Source organism: Pelodiscus sinensis, chromosome 23 (genome assembly GCF_052426305.1).
Source record: "Pelodiscus sinensis isolate ZL-2025 chromosome 23, ASM5242630v1, whole genome shotgun sequence".
Classification (NCBI taxonomy): Eukaryota; Metazoa; Chordata; order Testudines; family Trionychidae; genus Pelodiscus; species Pelodiscus sinensis.
In genome coordinates, this window is record NC_143074.1 from 26,049,422 (window position 1) to 26,070,000 (window position 20,579).

The following is a 20,579-nucleotide window of genomic DNA, read 5'->3' on the forward strand; positions in this document are numbered from 1 at the left end:
GGACCGCCCAGGCCGGCACCCGCCTGGTGCCTGGAGGGCCGGAGCTGCGGGCTGGCTTCCTTGGCAAGTGACCCGCCTGCTGCGACCTTCGCCCGCCGCCCGAACCACGCCCGGCGCAAAGGGCACAAGGTTCTGCAGAGCGGAGCAGGACGAGCTCTGCCCGGGACAGGCCCAGGCTAGCGCGGCAGGAACTGGCCCGTGGGGCAGCACCGCAAACCCGTCCCACGCGGCGGGCAGAGCAAGACCAGGACAGAAGGGCTTACAGGACGGCCAGTGCTCCATGCCCTGGGGCGGGGGCTCTGGGCATATGTCGGGGGCAGAACTTGCATTTCAGCCTGACCAGCACAACCAGCATGGTGTAAAGTCACCTAGAGAGAGACACCGCCTGGCATGATGGGAACTCCAGTGTAAAGCAACACGTGTCTGTGGTGTCTGTGGCAGAAGGACTGGGGACCCCTGGATATGTGGGGGGAGCAGGCCCCCTGGATACATGGAAGGAGCAGAAGGAGGGGTGGAGTCACCCAGATATGTGGGGGGAGCAGAAGGCGGAGTGGCCCCCCGGATACATGGGAGGAGCAGAGAGAGGGTGGGGGCCCCCAGATACGTTGGGGGAGCAGAAGGAGGGGGGCATCTTCATCGGTGTCACCAGCCCCTGCCCTCTGAAAGGGCCTTTTCAAATGACATTGGCAGGACAGTTCAAAAGTGACTTTTCTGTCATTAGCAGCAACTGTTCGGAAGTCACAAGGCCCGTCCCCGCCTGTTTGGGGGCGGCGAGGGAGGGGGGCTGCTCCCCGCAGGCCTGCCTGGAGCCGGAAGCTCTAACCGGCTTTGAAAGGTCCCCATGACACGGGAAAGGAGGGAAGTGATGGGTTTTCACAGTGCTTAGCTCCGGAGGAGCCTGTGCCCGGCTGATCGGAGGGGAAGGGCTGTAGGAAAGGGTGCAGGTCCTTTGCCGGAGACGACCCCCTGCGAATGGCTCTGCTCTGAGGGGCCTGGAAGTTGAGGGGGAAGGCGAAAACCACAAGGATTTTGTGGCCTTGCATCCGGGAGCCTGCGTGGGCTAGTGAACGGGAAACAGTTTTCCAGCCTCCCCCTGGTCCTCGGTGGCTCCTGCCTCGCCCCTGAGCAGCGTGTCGGCTGGAGGCGAATCCGTGCGCTCAGCGTGCCGAGACCGTCGCACGGGCTGAGGAAGTCTGGCTAGCGGCCGTCCTGCCCCCTCACCGGGCCCTTCTACCCGGCCTCCTGCCTCTCCTGCGGGGCCCGTGTCACTCGCCCCCCCCACCTCAGCATCATGCAGGAGAGGCAAGGTGATCGGCTTTGACCCGAGGACATGCTCCCAACCCCCCCGGCACCCTCCCCCGCAGTGTGGTCTGGCATCCAAATGAGATGCCAAGAAATGACCTGCCAGGGGAAAAGTGGAAGCCTATAATTATGTTATTGAAAACCTGTTCCATGCTGTATTATTGAAGGTGATTTTATTATGATGTTGAGATGAGTTTCTTAAAGAAGAAACTCTGGTTTTATTGCGCTCCGGCTGGAGAGGAGCCTGGCTGATTTGATAGCCTATTTGAACAAGAGGGATGCTTTATGAGCCCCTATAAAAACTGATGACCCCACTCACATTTGTATTTAATGAAATAAGGAGGAGCCTTAGTGACGCGTTCAATAACCTTCAGCGCTGTCTTACACCTGCCGCCAAGAAGAGCTGAGATCGGCATGTGCCAGGCACAGCCCAGAAGCCCCCGGAACGTTCTGGTGGGAAAGACCTGTCGGGGGTTTAAACCGGTTTTGGAGCATTTACACGGTAGCGAGCTTGAGTAGCAGCGCAGAGGCCAGGCCCGCCAGAGCTGTGTTGCGCGGGAACTGGGCAGGCAGCATGAGGAGGGAAAGCTGGAGTGACACAGGGGTAGGGCGTGCGGGGCGCTGCGGGACGGAAGCCAAAGGAATCGATGAGAGTGAACAGCAGGAGAGTAGACACCCGCTTCTGTGCTATGTCACTGCAGGCGCCTCGGGGAGAAGTCCCCATTCCCTTTCCTTCTAAGTAACTTCCTGCACCGAAAACGAGGCTTTTTCGTCATAGAATTTCCGTGTGACATAAAACATCGCATCTCTCTGGAAAGCTGGCGAGATCAGAGACTGAGCTCACGGGAGGGGCACCCTGCCCGCCTGCCTGTTCCCTTTCCCTCACGTGACCCAGGAACTCCACCCAAGGCCTCACTTTTGGAAAGGGCCGATCCCCCAGCGGGAAAACCATGTTACTTAAAAAAACAGGCAAGTCCCAGGCCCGGACAGAGCCTCCTTCTTGGGCCCTCCGTTCGCCGCATCAGTGGAGTGTCCCTTGGCAAGAAAGGAGCCAGACGTCGCTCCTGCCGAAACAGCCTTTCAGACCCTCCCTTAAAAACCACTTGCCTGCACAATCAGCCATAAAAGTACACAAGTGTCACTGCGCACTATTGCTGACGAATTGGCGACTTGCTCATTTTTACCATGGAATTATAACCCGAATCGTTGGAACAGAGCGATTGGACTTGCGTGTCAGTGTCTAGGGCAGGGAGCAGTGTACAAGCCCCGTGGCCGTAAGAAATTTGAGTTTGCATTGACTTTGCTAGTGCTTTGTATGTAGCCTGTTGCAAAACAAGGCAAGGCGAGTTCACGTAGCCCAGGAAGGCGTCTGTGTGCCCCTGGCTGGGAACCGCTGCCTTACACCAAGGATCGCAGCAGGATTCGCGTTACTCCTAGTCCCAAAGGCCCAGCCTCGTGTACCAGGACAACAGCACCTGGCATCACACACCACAGGCAACACTTGCAGCCAGCCCTAAGATAGGGTGTGTCTAGACTACATATCTCCGTCGACAGAGGCGTGTAGATTAGACAGATCGGCAGAGGGAAATGAAGCCGCGATTTAAATAATCGCGGCTTCATTTAAATTTAAATGGCTGCCCTGCTCTGCCGATCAGCTGTTTGTCGGCAGATCGGGGCAGTCTGGACACGCTGCGGTCGACAAGGAAGCCTTTGTCAATCGGCGCAGGTAAACCTGGTTTCACGAGGCATACCTGCGCCGATTGACAAAGGCTTCCTTGTCGACCGCAGCGTGTCCAGACTGCCCCGATCTGCCGACAAACAGCTGATCGGCAGAGCTGGGCAGACATTTAAATTTAAATCGCCGTTTCATTTCCCTTTTTTGAATAAACTAATCTACATGCCTCCGTCGACGGAAACGTGCCCATAACGGCTCTGAAGATGCACTGTGTGGGAAAAGGAAACAAGGGGGTCATTTTCCAAGGCAACACACCCAAATGAATTCCAAAAGAAGCAGAAGCTTCTGTGCTAAGCAGGCTCAGTGCAGCCTCATCCCGAGGGTCCCAGTCCCAGGGCCCAAGGTGACGGTCGTGCATTTCCTGTGACTGTCAATAACAAAGCGGCCTGTCGCGAGCATTTCTGCGGGGCCGGTCGCTGCAGGATCCAGGTGAGCTGCAGCAATGAAAAGCCCCTGCCCCGAGCATGAGTCGTTCGCTCGCTGCAGAGAAGCGCTGCGTGGGACCATTTCCCGGCACCGAGGGCAGGCCCAGGGCACGCAGTCCAGTCGTCACTTGACAGACGCTCCCAGCTGCTGCACATGTACGCGTTCTCTGCAGTGCTTACACTGATAGCAATTCCTCCGCGCCGCAGGAGGCAGGACGGGATTCCCAGTTCTGGCCGGTGCTCCCAGCGTACGTGGATGTGTGGACATGAAAGGGGAGGCAGCTGCTTATGTCTTACGGCCTCCTGCAGAGTCTGGCCTTGTTCACGCTAGTCAGCAGATAACGAGACCCTCTCTGGGGTTGTGCTCAGTTGGACTGGTCCCTAGCGGCAAACATCCCGGTCGCCCTAGGGCAACAGAGCGAAGGGAGGAAGTTGCGACCGAGTGACCGAGGCCCGGGGCACGGTGGAGGATGCCTGCTCCTCGGGGTGTTTACAGAGGCCCCTGGTTTTCCTGCAGCTCACAGATGGAAGGTGGAAGCTGGCAGAGGTTATTGCCGCACATCCAGGTCTCAGATTCACATTTGCATTCACCGTTTGAGGAGATGCCACAGAAGCAGATGCCTGTGAATAAGCCAGAGCAGGGTTGTAACAGCCTCGCCGAGAGGTGATTCAGCGCAATGCCGTGGCAAGCTGTTCGTTAACGGCCGAGGAGTCTTATTTTTATGATCATTGGAATGTAAAGGGTCAGAATGTGAATCTCTAATCCCGTGTTTTTAACAACATTTCCACGTTCACATATTGCAAAATCTCATCTCTGTCTGCCAACTAGCACGACAGCACAATACCAGTCCTGCTGCGCAGCAGGATATCCAGCTATTTTCACATAAATCACCCTGCCTGGAATATTTCTTTTCTTCCAGCATTTTGAGAAAACCGACTGCAGCGCAGGAGTTTCTAACTTGCATGTTTCCTATTGGAGCGTCCCCCGAATACATGACAGAGGGATGGAAAGGAGGGCTGGCTCCAGCCGTCAGCTCAGACACGATGCTTTGTGACCTCTTTGCAAGAAGGAAACCTGGCTCTGAGGAAGGCAGGAACTTTGACAATTGCTTGCAGATGAAGGAGAATGAAAGCATGCAGCATCGGTTGGGTCACGGGAGTCCCCTGGGGGTTGTCACCCGGTGTGCTGATCAAGCCAGTGAACCCACCTACCCGCCCTCTGGGGCTCCCCACCACCCCGTCCTGCAAGGCCAGAAGCTCTGCAATCGCCCAGCCAAGGCACAGAATTGGGGTGAACTGTTGCTTTGTAACAACATAAGAATGGTCAGATCCAAGGTCCATGCAGCCCAGTGTCCTGTCTTCACAGTGGCCAATGCCAGGTGCCCCAGAGGGAGTGAACACAACAGGGAACCATCAAGTGAGCCCTCCCCTGTCGCCCATTCCCAGCCTCTGACAGACAGAGACTAGGAACACCAGCCTGGCTAATAGTCATTGGTGAACCTAACTTCCATGAATGTATCTAGTGCAGCGTTTTGAAACTTTTTAAGATGGAGGAACATCGAACAATTTTTTATTTGGTTTTGGTTGAGCAGAAAAAAAAACAAAGGCTGGGGAAAAATTATTGAGCAAAAAAAAAAAAAAAAAAAAGTCACCTGTCCCTTTAAGGGCTGTCATTTTGGACTCTGTTGTTCTCTCTGGCACACCTCGCACAGTCAACCTGTGGAACTCCTTGCCGGAGGATGTTGTGAAGACCAGAACTTTGTTTGTTTTAAACCTGCTGCCTATTTCATTTGGTGATCCCTACTTCTTATATTGTGGGAACAAGTAAATAACTTTTCCTTACTCACTTTCTCCACATCAGCCATAATATTATAGGCCTCTATCATATCTCCCCCTTTGTCTCCTCTTTTCTAAGCTGAAAAGTCCCTATGTGATTGTGACGTAGTGGGGGGTAACCTGCTAACTCTCTGGCTGCTGTCTGTAGCACCACCGAGCAGACAAGCGATGAGTCACTATGCAAAGAGGGTATCCCGACTGGTTTGGCCAGCTGACCCCCATGGAGAGGAACAAAGGGAGGTGGATGCTGCCCTGGCTGGGGGGCAGGGCTGGAGGAGAGTGAGTTAGTTCCTGTCTGGAAAGCAGGGGAGAAGGAACTGGGGAGGGGGCTGGGACTCCCCCTTCTCAAGGGGGGCACTGAGGCCTCTTAGCCCCAGTTCCTGTAACCAGATGACATCTGTGCTGTGCTGTATCCTGGAGGAGCAATAAACCACCCTCAATTCCACTGGCTGGTGGAGTCTGTTTGTGCCATTTCGGGGTGCAGGAGACGGGGGACCCCAACGCGCCGTCACATTTGTGATTAATCTCTCCTCCTATGGCAGCCATTCCGAACCCCTAACCATTTTAGTTGCCCTTTTTGGAACTTTTCTCAATGCCGAGATATCCTTTTTGAGATGGGGCACCCACATCTGCCCATGCACACACAGCTCCAGGGCAAACGCCTGGCCTGGAGAGGACAGGGGAAAGTCGGCTTGTCTCAGCATCCCTGCTACAAGGTGAGAAGAGTGCCTGTCTACATTCGAGCCAGGGATGTTTGTGAGGAGACGCTGCGCTCGCGTAGCCGCCGGGCACGCACAGGGCTGCACCGTGGTGCTTCGGAGGTGATGAACGCCGCTGTTTCCCACCCCTGATATTCCCCCTCTTGCACCAGTTCACTGCCATACGCGTGGCTCTTTGCTTTGTCACTCTGAGGCCATTGTGCAGCGCTTCCCATTTGGCACCGCGGAATTTTATTTACCATATGTCACCTCCGCTACCCAGGAATGAGCCAGCCCTGCTGGATGTGTTTTTGTGGCCTCTCTCTGGCTCCCCCAGCGCCCACGCCACTTGGCTGTCCTCAGCAAACGACCCTGATTTGCTGGGGTTCCAAAAGCTAACCGAGGTCTGAGCTCAGACGCCATTAACCTGCACTTGGCCGCTGCGCGTGGGTCCAGCCCTCAGTCTAACGACGCCCCCTCGGGAGCCCTTCAGCTTCGAGAGAGAGACCCTCAGATGCACCTTTGGCAGCAGGCGCGACGGCCGTGCCAGCTGCATTCTATCCTACCACATTATGGGGCTGGTTCGCTTCTGCCCTGCTGGCAGTACCACCCCGTAGCCGTTACACCCATCACAGCGCGGGTTCCTGTGCCTGTCCAACAGCCCCGTGCGAGGGGAAAGCACCGCCCTGCGGCCAGACTCTGCCCTTCCCATCAGCCGAACGGGCGCGATTTGCAGAGCCAGGGCCTGCTCCGCGTGGGGAAGGGCGGCACCGTTCGGGACACGGGTGGGGAAACATTCCTCACAGCTGTTCGGAGCCCGGGGAAGGAGCCAGGGGAGGGTGGCGTTGGGCACAGGCACACAGCTGTGGTACAGCTACCTGGCACTCAGCTTGTTCGAAGAGCCACAAATAACGCCTGCTCAGGCCTCCAATTCGCTCTGGGAAAACCCCTGTTTGACTCCTCACACCAGGAGGAGAACCTGGGGAAAGGGGCCACAGGGGGCCCCCAAGGCACAGGCTTCCCCCCCCAGCTCGCTCCTCTGCTCTCCTTTCCATTTAGGCCCCACACGCCAAGCCTGCTTCCTGGCAGCCCCTCCAGCACTGAACCCCTCAGATTTAGCTCTGCCCCAGAGCCAAGGGGCCCATACAATCTACTAGCCCAGACTCCTCCAGGCGCGGGTGTGGGGGGAGTTTCTTTCTGCTGCTCTCATGGGAGGGGGGGGGGGGGTTTGCTTCTCATTTTTGTGCAGGCCCTGACTGGTTTCTCTGTGGGTCAGCAACCCTGGCCCCGAAAAGGGTCCCCGGCCCTGCCCCACGCTGTCACCACAGGGCCTCTTCCTTCACTGCAATGCAAAAGCCCATTTAAATCATGGGCCAAAATGCAGCCAATAGAAATAACTCGCGAGGCAAGAGCCCCTCTGTCCCGGGCCGGCTGCCTTCCCCCTTTGCCAGAGGCTGGGCTTGCAGCCGGGTTCTGGGGTGGGGTGGGGTGGGCCCCCCTCCCCGCCTGTCTCTCGCTCTGTCCCTGCTGGTGCTTTATCACTGACTCTTCCTCCCTGTCTCCCCTTCTCCCTCTTCTCTCCCCCTGCTCACCGGGGAGGCTTTCAAAGGCCTCTGGCAGGCCTGAAGTGGAGTCAGCTGGCCCCAGTCCACCTGGGCCAGCTCCCTGCCAGCTGCTGCTCATTGTCCCACCCTTAATTAGCAGCCTCTGCTCGTTTGGGGGCTGCCTTTCTCCCCCAGCTGTGTAGCAGCCCCCGCCTGCCCCTGTACGAGTGTTGCACCACCACAAAGAAACACACCTGGGCACGAAACCAGCAGAACCTTTGTCATGGCTCCTTCCCCACTCTGGCATGATAAATGCAGAAGTGGGGGCCAGCAAGTGAACCCCAAAGCCTTATCTACCAGGCTTTGGTATCAAACTCCCCCCAAAATCTTAAAAACCTAGATCTTGGGAATAAAACTTCCGCTGCCACCACCCAAATGTTGATAAAGAAATCAGGGGAAAGATCATTTGGGAAATCTCACCCCTAAAACAAAAATCAGGGCACACAATTAACCACTGCCAGGTTAATAAAAAGAAAAGAAAGAACTTTTATTATTACAACAATATACCTGTTGCAAGCATGATGATTAGATGGGAAAGTAACAAAATATACTCGAGGAGAAACTCCATGGGCCTAGAACTTAGTTACAAAGAAAAGCCAAAACATCTTTTAAACAGGGCCAGATCTCAGATCCCAGACCCAGCCCTTAAAACAATACAGCCTAACGAAACTGCCTAAACGTTACCCTGCTTACAGAAAGTGAAGAATGGTGTCTTGGAGAGAGAGACATGCTTGTCCCTCTCTGTAGCTGCAGAGAACACACCCCGAGAGTCAAAAGGAGAAAGGAAAAAACCCAAATTCCTTTGTCCCAGTTTGAAAGTCCCACCTACATTCCTACTGGTCACTCCACCTGGCTAGGTGTAGTTAACCCCTTAATCCCCTGGCTGCTGGCTAACCCTCAGACTCATGACAACCTTCCCCCTCCCCCATGTGCTGGCGGGCGACTTCCAGGGCCTGGTTAATCACACTTGCTTCTGCAGCTTTCCGGTGCCGGGTCCTTGTCAGGCCGCACGGGGCCGTAGCATCGGGGCCTAAATGCTGGTCCCCTTGCAGGGCGGGTTTGCCAGAGCAGGCCCTGGACACCAACTGCAGCACTGCAAGGCAGCCAGTGCTGTCCCCCCGCCCCCCGATCCAGGGGTTTGTGCGGTGCCGAGGGCTTCCCTCTGCCCCGGTCTAACCAGATGGGCCATCCTCAGGGCCGGCCTTAGGGGCAAACTGGGCCCATGCCCAGGGCTCCGTAGCCAGGGGGTGAGGGGCACGTGGGCCTGGGGGTTGCGGGTACTGGGCTGGGGGCCGTGTGCTGGATGTGCAGGATGGGCACAGGTGGAGGGCTGGGTGGGGGCTGGGTGGGGGTCTCGGTGCAGAGGGCAGCGGTAGGGCTGCCGGCGTGTAGCCGACGACACGATTAACCGATAAGCCTGGGCTTAGTGGTTAATCTTGTGGACTAACCCCCTCCCCACCCTTGCTGGCTCTGTATGGGTATGTCTACACCAGCTCGTTAATTCGAGCTAGGTAGGCAAATGAGGTGACTGGAGTTGCAAATGAAGCCTGGGATTTAAATATCCTGGGCTTTATTTGCATCTTCCCGTCCGGTCGCCATTTTGAAATTTCACTAGCCCGAACTCACATGCGGCTACACGTGGCAGTGAAACGTTCATTCGAACTGAGTCCTTAGTTCGAATGACTGTTACTCCTCGTGGGATGTTTCTCCTCGTCGAATTAACGACTCGAATTAAATACCCCATCAGAGGCATCAGCGGGGTGGGGGTGGGGTGGGCGGGGAGGCTGCCGTGAAGCACATCGCATGGAGCAGCCTCTGCCCATGGGGAGCTCGGACTGCCGCGGGCAGGGGCTGCTGCCCCCGTATCAGAGGCAGCGGCGTGGGGCGACAGGCAGCCGGTCTGAGCAGGGAGCTGGTTTTTAAGTTGGCTCCCCTCATGGCCCGGCTTCCACGTGGCACCCCCGCACAGTGTGGGGTGCCAGGGGTCTCCACAGGAGTGGGGCTGGAGCGAGATTTCCCGCGGTTACACGACTGCTCTAACACCCGATCGCTCACAGCCCTCGTTAGCGGCAGGGGACGGGGGCGCAGGGGTTGCGGAGCCCAAGGGTGCCGGGGAAAATGGGGAGCGCTGCGCCACAAGTTCACCCGGGGCACCATTTCCCCCAAGGCCGGACCTGCTCATCCTGCCTGGGTGGGAAGGGCCCTGACCCCGGGGGGCACGTGGAGGAGGGGCTCCCGTGCCCACCGAGCCGTGGGCTCAGGGGACTGAGAGCTGGGCAGGAGCCCGTGAGGCGGGCCCACCGAAGGGCGTTGTCTCTGGGCCTGTTGGCGTGAAACTCTCGGACCCCGGGGAGCCCTGCGCACGGCGCTAGGGAGGGGCCGGCTGCAGGAGAGCTCAGATTAAAAGTAATTTCCTTTTATCCTACCTTGAAATTCCTATTGATTTCCTACCTAACTAGAAATTCCCATCGATTCCTTGTCTGCTCCGATTAGCATGTGCACTGTCACCTTTCGCGCGCCGCGCTGCCGTGTGGCAGGGGTGGGGCGGCACATTTCGAGTAGCCGAGGCTAAACACACACTCTCTTCCCAGCCAAATACCCCGCCTGACCGGCCGGCTGGGGCAGCGGCCAAGTGTCACGAGCCCCCTGCGTGTGCACAGGCCTGGGGAGCGGCTCGACCCTCTCAGGCCCTGGCCAGAGGTGACTCAGAATGGGCTGCCCGCTAGGGGGACAGGGGCGGCACAGGGCCACGCGCTGAGGGGGAAGGGCTGGCACACAACCATGCACTGGGGGGGAAGGCCACACGCTGGGGGGGAAGGGGTGGCACACGGCCACACGCCAGGGGTGGGGGGAAGGGAGGGCACACGGCCACACGCCGGGGGGGGGGAAGGGAGAGCACACAGCCGCGTGCTGGGGGGGAAGGACGGCACAGAGCCGCATGCTGGGGAGTGTAGCACCGGCAGCTGGGCCGAGTTGGGGAGGGAGAGGCCCAGGTGGCAGAAAAGGGGAAGGTGGCTCCCGGCAGGACACACTGAGGAGCCTGCTCGGACAGGCCTCCGGACGGGTCAAGCAGCTCAAGAGCGCGCCCCGGCAGGTCCCTGCGGCGGGCCCAGGAGCCAGGTGCGCCCACTGCTCTGCTGACAGAAGCCTCCAGCGCCCCCACGTCCAAACCCAGCGCCCGGCCCGTGTGCGCTGAGCCCGCCCCGCCGGCTCCTCCGGGCTCTGGCTCACGCGCTGGCTCACGGCAGCCGCTCGGGGGCTGGGAAGCCGGGTGCTAACAGCCTGTTGTGGTCGTCACGTCGTCGCCGGTCAGACAAGCTGATCTCCCCCAGTCCCCGGGGTCCTTCCTCCCTCACGGCTCGCTGCACACGCACAGCCGTCTGCAGCCTCCGACCTAGTTGTCAAGGCGATGGGCGCTGTTATCCCAGAGCAGTTATGTCACACACGCGGTGTTTTGTTCCTGGCTTGTATTGAAATGGAGAAGAGAGGCCCTGCTCCTGGGGCGTACGCGGGGATCGGCTAGCTCTGGGGAGAGCTCACGTCCCCTCGGGTTCCAAGGTTTAGCTGGTGCTTCGCCTGCCATTTGCTGACGTGAGGTTTATTGCTGGGGATGGATTTGCTGAACTGCCAGGGCCAGGTCTGGCCTCACCATGAGGCGAACTGCGGCAGCCGCCTCCGGTGCCAGACTGGGGGGGCCACTAGGCCCCAGAGCGTAGACCATTGTGGTGCCGATGTGTGCTCCCGGCTCTAGGTGCACAGCGCTGGGGGCGAGCCCTGAGAGGCGTGGAACAGGAAGGAGGCAGAATCGAGACCTTTCCAAGTTTTGGCCCAAGCAAAGGGGCATCATTTGAGCTTCCCACCTCAGGTGCCAAAATGTTGTGGCCCGGCCCTGGCCAGTGCTGAGGGGCGAACTCCCATTTTTAAACAGAAAAAGCCAAAATTCCTGACCTCCCCGCTGCGACAAACTGCAAACAAAATGCATTTGGTAAGAACCAAAGTCCTGGGCAGCTTAATCTCCCGGCTCCATTGAGATAATGAGACTCTGATGGGTTATGTAAGAACATGTGAATGGCCGCATGGGCTCAGACCCAGGGTCCATCCCGCCCAGTGTCCTGTCTGCCCACAGTGGCCAATGCCAGGTGCCCCAGAGGGAGTGAACACACCGGGGAAGCTCCAGTAATCCACACCCTGTTGCCCTTTCCCCGGGTTTGACACAGGGAGCCTAGGGAGGGATGAGAAAAGGCGCGTCCCTGGCCAATGTGTCACTGACAAACGCGCCCATGTGCACAGCACTGGGATGCTCTCCTGATGCTCACTGGGGCAATTAATGATGCTGACGGGAGAGCGCTCTCCTGCCGGCACCGCGTGGCCATACAGGAGCCTTCCAGCGGTGCCGCCGCGCCCCAGTAAGGTCCGTAGTGCAGACGGAGCATTCTCGTGTGTGCGGCACCTAGCACGACCGGTCCCCAGGCGGGCGGGCCTCCAGGTCCCACTGTAACCAACATTCAAACCAACAAGTAGCACAGGCGTGACTAAGGAAACAACTCCTCCCAGGAGCCCTCCCCGCAACACTGCAACCGCGATCAAAATCAGTTGGTGGAAAGGGGCGATCGGCATCGCCTGTTGAAAACAGCTGGTGTAAGGCAACCAAAGAGCAGCGGGTCTGGTTCTTGCTTTTGTTTCCATCGTGCGGAGAACCCCGCAGGGCCGTTGCTGAATAAATACAGCTCGTGTCCGCAATGAGATGCTTTCCCTTGTAGCATTACTACTGAGGCAGTACATCGCTGTGGATTAGCCAGTGACGAGGTATCCGCCAGAGGGTCTCTTTCAGCCTTCCAGCCCGCACTACCCTGTCAAGAACAGAAGTTTTGCTGCCACCTGGTAAGTCACCGAAAGCAGTCAGATAAATCGTTGGACGGTGCTGCATGCGAGCACAATCGGTCTTGGCAGTGACTCGATCTCCCTGGAACAGGCTGGCATGGATCTGCAGCTTTTCTGTTTTGCAGGATGAACACCAGTTGCTGGGGAGCAGATGTGAGTGTGAATCGTGTGAGACGGGATCGTGCATTCCCCCATCCCCTTCCAAAAGGAGCCTGAGGTTTCACGGCTGTAAGCTCCAGTGACAGGCCTTGCAGATCCCTTCCCATGAATGAGCTTCCTGCAGCGGTACCCAGGATGCACTGCTAGCCCTTCGGCATCTGCATCGACACAGCCTCAAAAAGCCAAGTGTCCAGGAGAACTGAGAGGAAAAGCAGCTGTTTGCGGAAATTCTTGCGGTCCTAGTGGTGCATGGGGCAGCTATCTCGCTTTGAGAGCAAATCTACACCGCCCCGCAGGACGGGCACAACGACGCCTGTGCCGCTGTCGTGCGTCGGGGGAAGATGTTTTCTGCTGACGGGAGATAATTACTCCAGCTCGGTGAGAGGCAGAAGTTATGTCGGCGGGAGAGTTTCCTGCTGGCTTCGCGCTGGGGTGGTGGATGGAAAGAGTGTTGCTCGGGGGAGGGGTGGGGAAGAGTTGGCTTTTGTGATGTAAGTTACATCCGTAAGCAGTAGTGAAGACAAGCCCTACTCATGTGGCCAGGCCCCCAGGAAGAGGGGTGAGGTCCCCGCAAGGGCACGGCCAGGGTTCCAGCCCCAGTCGAGTCGCAGTTTCCTGCAAAAAGCCTCCCTGGGCTGCACCTCGGCGCACATGGTGGTTTTTCAATTTGCCGTGGGTGACTGGCAGGCGGCACATCAGAGCCTGTGCTATCACCCGAGGGGATGCCCCATGCCCCCAGCCCCTCGCTTCACACACTGGCTAGCGGCTACGTCTACACTGGCAGCTTCTTGCGCAAGAACTCTTCCAGAAGAGAGCGTCTACACTGGCATGTGCTTTTGTGCAAGAGCATCCGTGCCAGTGTGGACGCTCTCTTGCTCAAGAAAGCTCTGATGGCCATTTTAACCATCGGGCTTTCTTGCGCAAGAAATTCATGTTGCCTGTCTACACTGGCCTCTTGCACAAAAGGGCTTATTCCTGAGCGGGAGTGTCAGAGTTCTGGCGCAAGAAGCCCTGATTTCGTACATTAGAACGCCAGTTTACTTGCACAAAAACACGCGGCCAGTGTAGACAGGCAGCAAGTTTTTGTGCAAGAGCGACTGCTTTTGTGCAAGATTGCGTCAATGTAGACGCAGCCGCTATGTCTACACTGGTGGGTTCTTGCACAAGAACATGTCCACACGGCCATGTGCTTTTGCACAAGAGCATCCATGGCTGTGTGGATGCTCTCTTGCGCAAGAAAGCTCCGATGGCCATTTTAGCGATAGGGCTTTCTTGCGCAAGAATCCCCTGCAACGCGTCCACACTGCCCTCTTGTGCAAGAGGGCTTACACTTGTTAGAGAAGAGCTTAGCTCTTGTGCAAGACGCCCTCTCTTCCCACGCTTTACTGTAACTCTTCTTGCGCAAGAGCGGGCGGGCGGTGTGGACGCTCTGCGGGTTCTTGCGCAAGAACCAGCCAGTGTAGACATAGCTACTGAGTGTTTATTTGGGTTGTGAGCTGTCTGCTGCTTTGTGTTTGGACAGCCCCTAGCACAAGGGGGCAGAATAATAATTGTCGCATCGCCAAGCTCCCAGTCACGGGCGATGGCTACTGTCGTAACCACATACGAGCTGACGACGCGTTCGCTCTGTTGGGGCTCTGAAATTATCCAGGGATTGGTTTTGTCTTGTTGGTTTGTCCTCAAGTATTTTCAATTTTGAGAATCCCCCGTCTAACGAAGTCAGCAAGTGGAGCTGCACCTCCCAGCCTGCAAAGTGAGAAACAAGCAAAAGATTTGGGGTCGAAAATCAGAAAATTCAAGAAGGCAATAGTGTGCACCAGGTACGTTTTCAATCAACTGAACTGCGAATTCTTATTTTTGTAGAGGGGGGATGAAAATCTCAGCTGAGTTCTGGGGGGATGTGCGATAATCACTGGGGCTCCCACTTGCCCCGGTCTGCGAATCAGCGCAGTTCTAGGTACTTTGGGGACTCTCCATTGCAATAAACTCACTGCAGCTCCTAGATTTATCGATCATCATTATTAACAAAAAGTGATTTCTACAAAATCAAATGTATTTCCCCAAAATGTGAGATTGAAGTTTGAAAATGTTTTCATAAAATATTTTGTGCCTTTTAAAAACACTTGAATTTTTGTATCTAAAACGTCATTGAATGAATGAGTACTGCAATTATGACTGAAAAAACTCAAGTTTTTACTAAATAAAACTTGATACCCATTAGCAGGAGGGTTTTGGTTAAAGCAATGTGAAAGAAACCAAAACCAGTCAAAATGAAAAAGGCCCCGTTTCCAAACGCATCTCTCTGAAAACAACAGAGACATTTTGGTTTTGGGATTTTTCTCAAGAATCATCGTCCAGCTCTCAAGCGGGTGGGACTCTGTCTGGCCCTACCGTGTCAGCTGAACACTTTCCATCGCTGGGGGAGCTTTCCCTGGACGGGCAGGCAGAGCCGGACTCGTGGTGAGGAAGGTGCATGTGGGCTGCGGTGGCAGAAGCGGGGATTTGTAAATTCCACTCCCGTGTCCATCAAGACTATGGTGCCAGTCTGGTCCATCACCGAGATCAAAAGCATTCCCGCGAGAACCAGAAGAACCACTGGCGAGAGCCCACAACGAGCTTAGGGAGGGGCCGCATGTCCCAGGACTATGGAAAGAAACCCACCCTGTCCCCCGGGGCTGTTGCCAAATTGCTACCAGAGCTAAGGCCTTGGCTACGCTGCCAAAAAACCCACTGGTGTTCACTAGTGCTTAAAAAAGCTTCCCCGCCCCCGGCCATAGACGAAAGTTTGCGGCAGCAAGGGGCAGGGCGGCCAGCTTGTGGCCGGCAGGAGCTCTCTCCCGTGGACAGTGCGAACCCTGCTCGCGGGGGCGGAAGTATTTGGAGTGCAAAAGTGCCGCCACATAGCGTTCACACGCAGACTCTGAGTGCCCCGGCTGTGTCCACACGGCCATGTCGCTCCCAGCGGGCAGCACACCCAGCCTAAGGAAGGAGCTAGGCAGCGTTTGGTGCACTTCTCCACACAGGACTCAGGCGGTGCTAATGGAACATCCCTCAAAGCCCTCTCTGTCCTCGCTGCTCACGTTGGATCTTCATTTCGGGCCCTCCCCTAGATCTGAAATGCTCCCAGGATAACGTCACCCCAGCCGGAGGGAGGCTGTTGCTCTCCTTGGACGCCGGGCAGTGCGGATAAAAGATCCTGCCTCCAAGGACTAGCTAGCTGATTTCCATAACCTGCACGTTCGAGGCACACACGGAATTGTGGATCTACACTCACATGGGTGGTGGGGATCACAGGCAGGGGAGGCATGACCCCACTCCCGTGGCTCCAGGGCTAAGCTGTGCTTAGCCTGGGGAGGGTGGGGTGGTGGTGGACTTGGCTACTATTGGGACGGGGCCTCAGGCAGAAAGGGCGGGGCTGAGGACTGGCCTCCCCCGGCCCTACGCTCACCCACTGCCCATGTACACGCACGGTTTACACACGCGGGAAGAAGCAATGAATTCTAGGGGTGTGCCAGGATCTCAGAGGGGAGTCCTATCTGTGTCTACCAGGCCATAGCAAAATTTTGGCTTGGGGAAGGCATGATGTGGCTGGTCTTAGGTACTTAGACTTGGATACTGACTGGGGAATAGATCGCAGTACTTCTCCATTCCTGGAGGAAGCTACTCAGGGTGTGGGAAGAGGCCCCATGGGATGGCTAGGTTCCAAGTACAGCCTGTTTAAAGTTTCAAAATAGGACTGGTGCGGCAGCCTTGGGCCCGAATTCCAGCTTGTGGTCACGCTGCCCTGGGTGGGGCCGGCACTTTCTCCACGTGCTGCCACGCGGGACCTGCTGGGACGCTCCTTGCCTTGGCCCCGAGGCGCCATTGAAGTGTTTGCCTGAATCTGCCCAGGAGACCCCCGGGTGAATTCTAGGGCAACAGTATCTTACTCCCGTGGGATGCTGGGCCGTGGCAGCAACCCCCCCGCGCCCCTTGTTTGGCAGTGAATAAAGACGCAGCCTTTCCAGAGAGTGCTGTTTGGTTAATGTCTGGCTAACAGGGGGAGGGGACGGGGGCATGCCAATGTTAATGTGAGAACAGCTCGTTTACAACTCCTGCATGCTTTATGACATCAAAAGAGCATTGAGAGAATGCTTGGGATAATGTTAATTAGGGCTCAGAAGCAAACGCTTTGCTTCCTCATTAATTGTTATCACTTTGTTGTGCTCGTTAGAAAGTGATTCCTAGCAAAGAGCTGCTAAAGGTGGAGAAATTTAAAACACACTGTGTTATATTGCTACCCTGGTGTTTTCCACTACCTCCACTGCAGCTCCCGGGTGCGGGACAGACACGGCACGTGGCCTCCCTCGTGCCCCAAGCTGGCGTTGTGAGAACATCTCTGTCAGGCTCACCTACTCAGCGGGAGGAGCCCGTGAACTCGAGAAATGGACCCACCCAAGTGGACTGGTGGGTGTCTCCGCACAAAGGCAGTTCCTGAAACCAAGAATTGGCAAGTTGGCGCCGTGTCAGTGGGGAGAAGCGCCGATCAGCCCCAGCATGAGGAGCAAGGTCTCCGTCGTCCCTCGGGGGCCTGGCTCAACTCCACACTCGAGGGTGCAGGCAGCCAGCGCCTTTGCGTTAGGACACTGTGAGCTTGCTCCCTGCCCCAGAACCGCCAGGCCTGGAGCGCTCAGGACACAGTGATATTTACAAACAGCACGTGGTCCCGTGGCACCTTAGAGACCAGCCGATCGATATATCTAGCGTCACGAGCTTCGTGGACAGCGCCCACCTCTTCAGATGAGATGATCTTGAGTGGAGAAAAAAAGGGAGACCCTCAGAATAAGCAGGGAGAGGGAGAAAAAAAATGACCTGCCAGTTGTAGTCTGAGTGAGGCTAAAGGAGTGGGCGGGAAGTGCCCGTCCTTAGCTTTTGGTGTCAATGAGGCGTTGAGTGTGAGGAGAGCTGGGTTACAACATGCTACCCAGCTAAGGCCTTTGTTCAAGCCAAGGTGACATTGGCTTTCCCTTTATTTCCTGCCTAGCGTGAGAGGAATCTGTGGGGGCTGAACCCTGAAGTTCAGCCCCCGCATTGAGGAGGGCGGCCGAATACAGCCCAGGTGGCCTTCCTGCCACCGCTAAGAAATGATGCCTCATGAAGAAAGTACCACGTTGTTCTCGTGGCTCACCACAGCCCAGGTGGCCTTCCTGCCACCGCTAAGAAATGATGCCTCATGAAGAAAGTACCACGTTGTTCTCGTGGCTCACCACAGCCCAGGTGGCCTTCCTGCCACCGCTAAGAAATGATGCCTCATGAAGAAAGTACCACGTTGTTCTCGTGGCTTACCACAGCCCAGGTGGCCTTCCTGCCACCGCTAAGAAATGATGCCTCATGAAGAAAGTACCACGTTGTTCTCGCGGCTCACGCCTGCTCACGCCTGCTCAGCCTCTCCGGCTCCAGGGCTGAATGGAAGGGTGTTCCAGGGAATCCAAAGCCAGACATTCAAGGAGTGGACGATGCTTCAAATCTCCATTAAGCAAGGCTTGATTGTAAAGCGTGTCGCCCAACGTAGCAACTGCCCCCATGCAGAGTGTTTGTCGGCAAGGAGACTGGTCCCGCCATGAAACCACTGGCCCGGAGGAGCTCCGCTCAGGCAACAACCTGGCCGGTCATTCTCGGGCTTAACTGAGCTCCGTAGGCTGGGAGCACAATGGTGGCTGAGCTCTCTGGAAAACGTGGATCCCCAGTGGGTCCCTGGGAGCTGCTGGGAGCGGAGCGCTTCTGAAAGCGTCGTCCCAGCAGGTGCCGATGACGTGTTCGTATTGTGACATCACACGCAGGACTCCTCTCTTCTCTGGGATGACGACCCCCAGCCGGCTCGGGTAGGAGGGGAAAATGGATGGTGGGGAGGGAAAGGCTGGTTTCAATAACAGATATTGCCAGCAGTTAGCAGATTGGCATGGCTTGCAGTATCGGGGAATTTTATTGTCATTTTGTAGGTAGTTTGAAGATACACAAAAGTTTTAAATAAAATTACTTCTCAAAAGGTACATCAGGGTCAGCATAGTCACCCGCTTATGGTTATAACAGCTGAGCTTACTTGCCCTCCGATTTGAGTCAACCTGAAAATATAACAGGGAAAAGTTCTATGGATTGGGATTTGATCATGGTTTGATTACAGCCAAATCTAAACATAAGAGAATGTATCTTCTCTGTGTCTTGTGCTGAGCCGAATGGTTGGGATTACACAAATGCAGAGAGCCGTTTAATATTTTTTAAAATAATTCTTCAAAGCTTTATTTCAAAGGTGAAAGATTTCTTGTGCGGTTTCCCAACAGAATACTTTCCACTGTCTCAATTAAACAGCCCTGCATGGAAACATCCTCTTTTCTATAAAGGTTTCCTGTCTCCATCATTTCTGTAAATTATACAAAAATACACTTTGGAAAATTGAATAATAAAACGGGTATAACGCCGTTAAAAAGAGATCAAAGGCCCAAGTGCTAATAAGGGTGGGATGGGAATAAAATCTAGGCTCTTTTGGTGAAACTGAATAAAAATAAAGAAGGCCCACAAAGAGAATAACAAATTAAAAACAAGTTTAAAAAGAGCAACAGAGAGAAAAGGGATTGAAAACAACTGAAGGGAAAGAAACACTTCAAGGACAGACAAATGACTTTCATGTAGTAAGAGAATTCGCAGGTCTCAAAAGGGCTCGGCTCTCATGTGGGTTTCTCAAGATTAAATTGGCCTCGGTGTTTCCTCACTGGGGCCTCATCCGAGGGATGACCTGTGCAGGTAGCAGGCTAGCCAGCTCTGACCGAAGCTATTCCAGGAGGCTCCCCTTCCCGACATGATGTAACGTCATTTGCTTAACATAGCCCATTCGAATCTGCAGGGTGGCGTTCGGTACTCGCCGGGGGGCGATGCCGATTCTCGGAGACTCCAGGCTAATCCAGTCCCGCTGGATGAAGTGGGATACCAGGATTTCCTGTGTGTGACGCTGCCCACGCCCGCAGGTGGGGGAGTGGTGACAGTGGTGGCGGGGTTGCCAGGTGTCCGGTTTTGAACCGGACAGGCCAGTATTTGAGCTTCTGTTCAGGAAACAAAGGGAGAAAAGAGAAGTGTCGGGTATTTTCTAAATAGGATGTGACGTGGATTGTGATGTCACGTCGGTATTTTTGTTGACCCCGTCTGGCGACCCTAGCACGTGGAGTCCACTGACCTTACACGAGCCTGGGGAAGTTCACTCTGGATCGACACATTGCAAATGTTTGGGGGTTTCCGCCTGGATTTTCCCAGTCTTTTGGCAGATTCGAAGCCTCTCGCAGGCTCTTTTGAGAAAAGAGGCCTATGAAGACGGGAGGGGCCCGGCCTCTTCAAAGGCATAAATCACCCACTTGGCGCGGCATCGGGGACATTTCTGCAAACATCCAGATTCCCCCGTAAACATCAGCGTCCTCGGCCCGCCTGCCTCCCCCTTCTCAGCCCACCAGTGGCTGCAGCCGGCAGCCTGCGTGCCACCGAGCAACCCTCCTTCTCCCCTTGTCCTTCCGGCCGAAATGGGATCAGGTCGTTTACAAGGGACAACCGACAGACCCTGGATGCTGAGACCAGCTGGGCTGCCCACGCAAAGCAGCGGCGGGTGGGAAAGACAGGCAGGTCTCCGGGGACGAACTGGCCCACGCCCGCCACCGCCACCCACGTCCCTGGGGGACGTGTGCAGTTCTGAGCCTGCATCCCAGCGACGGCCGTGGGCAATCTGCATATTGGATGCCTGGCCACTGAGGTGGAAGGTGTATCGGAGGAGATCACATTAACGTTGCTAGGTTGGTCAGAGCCTCATCAATCTCCTGGCTCTGAGTCAATTATCATTCCTCTCCTTTCTACTCCGGGGGGAAATAACTGAGGGACACGTACATAGTAAATACTGGAACTCCAGACCCATCTGCCATGCAGG